Source organism: Medicago sativa, chromosome 7 (genome assembly GCF_051527215.1).
Source record: "Medicago sativa cultivar Bolivia chromosome 7, Bolivia_mono, whole genome shotgun sequence".
Taxonomy (NCBI): domain Eukaryota; kingdom Viridiplantae; phylum Streptophyta; class Magnoliopsida; order Fabales; family Fabaceae; genus Medicago; species Medicago sativa.
Window position 1 is genome coordinate 20,639,537 of NC_140755.1, and position 3,603 is coordinate 20,643,139.

Below are 3,603 nucleotides of genomic sequence, written 5' to 3' on the forward strand. Positions count from 1 at the left end.
GAAACTAATGCTTCATTCCTGATAACATAAAACTTTCACTAAATCCTTTTCTACTACGAGTAGCTTACTTCTCTGCGTTACCAGTTAACGTAGCTTCCCGAACATTAGAACCTTGTTCACTTTGAACATTCAAGTCCATAATCTCAATAACATAACGCTATTCCTGAGAGTCTACTAATCCCGTCAACCTACGTCGACTGCTCTCTATCTTGTAGCCTTGCGCTTACTTTCTGGAATACAATTCTGTTCCAACTATGACCCTTACTGAAGCTTCAGGTCCTGCTAAGATATTTTCATATCCTTCTCTTATGGGTATACGAAGTATCATCAACAACTTACCCAACGCTGTCTAAACGTCCCTTCTCAACATTGCCTTACATTCTCGGAGGATTCATACTTCTACTTGCTTAGTTTACCGGCCACCTACTGGCACGATCAACTTCTTACTGATACTCATTCTGAGTTCTTGCTTCTAAGTGCACACTTTTCGGTGCATCTTCTTCACATGCTTCGTTCCTCCAGGGTCCTACTCAGCTCTCAGGCATCCATTCTAATCGTCGAATGCTAAATTGAGTTGATCAGGCTCAACTAACAACAACAACTAGAACATTTACCCAGAACCCACTGGTCCCACTACCTTTGTTGTAACTTAATGACCCAAGGCACGATCTGAATCGACCTGCTCTGATACCAAATGTAACACCCATACTAGACGTATCTAGAAAGTCTAGCATGTGCGTTAGATTAGTACTGGATACATTAAATTTTACAACAATACAGCTACGAATGAATATAAATACAATCAAATGTGTTCATACATAATGATACAACTCAACTTTTCTAAAGTATAATAAATGCATCCTTGCATAACCATCTCATCCTGCAGCGGGTACGAACGAACACTTGACGCATCATCCATTCGGCTAGTAGCTTGCTAATCCAACCTGTTTATCTGAAACAAATAAGGATTGGGATGAGACATAATGTCTCAGTGAGTTCCCCTAAATCCTAGGCTATAGGCAACCTCAGGGGAAACCCACGGTCACCACGTGTCTAGAATACAACCTGCCGGTTGATTATACGTGTGTGGGGACTTGCATACTTAGACGGTCGTGCATACTAGGGCCGTCTTAGTCTTATCTCACTTGTTATAGGCTTCACATCCTATACGTGTCATGGCGGTCGAGGGGAATCTAAAACCGCAATGCCAAGAATACGCTCTACGTATCAAGGCTTAAGCATACTATAATCATGACACAATTCTAAACCGGACGATTAGGGGAAACCTAAGACCGTCATCGGTATATCTTTCTCTATTCTTGCTCTATGCATAACTATGTTGTATCTAACAACATATTCTATCTTGCTATCATGCTAGTTTTGACGATCTACGTCTATGTTCTACTATTCTTGACGATCTACGTCAAGGCTCTACTAATTCTTGACGATCTACGTCAAGGCTCTATGACATAACATAAATATATCTAATAAATATGCATAGTCAAGTTCATTCATAAAGTTAGCGTTTAACAAACAATTATTATCTGAGTTCATTTTACGGAAAGCCCCGAGTGGAGTAACCCCGAGCGCAATCCCTATCTATCCGATGGAAACCTATCTAAGGTATAACCAACGGCACTCCTGCAGTGACGTGCGGGATCCTTACGGCTAACCCCATTTCACCTAATGGAAACCTCTTGAACCAACCTAGTGTGGACACAAGAGACACGACCACTACATCTTACTTACTAAGTGACATGCGGGTTCCTTACGGCTAACCCCGTTTCACCTAATGGAAACCTCTTGAGCCAACCTAGTGTGGACACAAGAGACATGGCACCTTAACTTTAAAGTCTTGGTCTATATATATGCATGAGTATTAAATCTATGCTAGCTATCTCTTTTACCTCGGATGCCTATACGATCCAACTAGAGGTAAACTATATGCTTGTTTAACTTGCTATGTGAAGAGATGTCTAATCAATTCACGTCTTGCCATTCTCGTATGGCTCTCTAGTTTCTATGCGAAGAGAATACTCTATATCTCTTCGCCTCTAGTCAAGCATACCACTCATGCCTAGCATTCTATTCTTTACTACCTATTCTAATTCTTGACAAGCTATGTCAAGGCTCTATTTTCATGCCCTTACTTGATTCATCACTACCCGAGTAACTCGGCTAAACTCTCTTGAATCACTCTTGCCATTCATGTTAAGATTGCCATGATTTTCTTTTCAAGAATCGTTCGATGTTATGTGCATTGCCTAGATGTTGTTTTGGGGTTATAAAGTTATAAAACGATGAAAGAAATGCATCGGAACGCACCACCGACCCGAGGGAGGGCCAACAGGCCAAAATTAAGTTGGCCATTCCAGAGGGCTGCGCTAATAGCGCCCCTGGAGCGTGGCTTTTCTGGGGAGCTACGCTATTAGCGTAGAATTTCGCTAATAGCGTAGTTCTTCGGGTCTGTGGTACCAAATTTCCAATTTTTGACCCAAAACTCATTCTAATGGTTCCTGCAATGAACCAAAACATCCAGCAACATACATATACATTTCTAAACTTATTTCATGGCCATAATAACATGTACAAAGCAAGATCAAGGCAAGGGTATAAAATTCTCATTTTTTCTAAACTTAACAAAATTCATGTTTTGCTAGCAATTAAACACATAATCCCAATGGTGGGTTCTATCTAAGAACTCACCTAACATGTTCCTTGCAATTTCTCTAGCATCTAGCATCAAACCCTAGCTTTTGATCCTTAGCCCTTTTTCACCAAACCATGCCTCAATCCTTTCCCTTGTGTGTTTCTTGCTTGCTAAGCTGCCTTAATCCATGCTTGATCATGATTTGGAAGAAGTTTGGATGGATTGGAGAAGGAAGGAGGGCGCATATCTAGAGAGAAGGAGGAGGGAAAGGTTTTCCAAAACCTAGAGAGAGAAGTGAAATGGAAAAATGAATATTTTGGCCCCAAAAACACTTATATACTCCCTTGCGCGAGTTTACTTAAATGCCCTTCGCCTTAGTCGTGTTTACCTGACACTGACACATAAGCCCATGCTTGACTAATATTTCATAAAACATCTTCCGTCGTACTTGACGTTCTATAACACTTAATCTCTGATATCTAGCTCATACCTGACTTATGCCATTAATAGACATTTCCATGATCATTTGTCCTCTGACGCGTCTAATGGGTAATATTCCGTTACTGTTAAGCGGGATATTACATTTACATCCTAATTCTTTGCAAGAAATGTAAATTGCAAGAAAACTAAACCTAGAGGGATCGGATGAGAATGCTATGGATGAACTATGGATGAGAGGGTTAGTAACATAACATGGCATGATAGAATATAAATTTTAAACAAAGTAGCAAAAATTTAAACACAAGAGGTGACAAAACTCTTAGCAAAATATTCCTAAAATTTATCATAATATCAAGACAAGTATATGACCTATAATTCCCATATCATGACAATTTTCAAAGGTTTCATCACAATCAATGATATGAGAATTATAAGAACACATTCAAGTCAAGAATCATGATATTTTTTAGGCATACCTTACATTTATTTCTCACAAAAAAAAAACAAATATT

General features: G+C 39.5%; 1 long non-coding RNA gene across 1 annotated transcript; it reads right to left on the reverse strand.

Annotated features, from left to right (window-relative positions):
• Window positions 1-764: 764 nt before the first annotated feature.
• Window positions 765-2,949, reverse strand: LOC146904946 (uncharacterized). The gene is made up of 2 exons (XR_015018959.1): window positions 2,707-2,949; window positions 765-952 (listed from the first exon to the last, which is right to left on the reverse strand). It is a non-coding gene; the product is annotated as an uncharacterized LOC146904946 (long non-coding RNA).
• Between the last annotated feature and the right edge of the window lie 654 nt (window positions 2,950-3,603).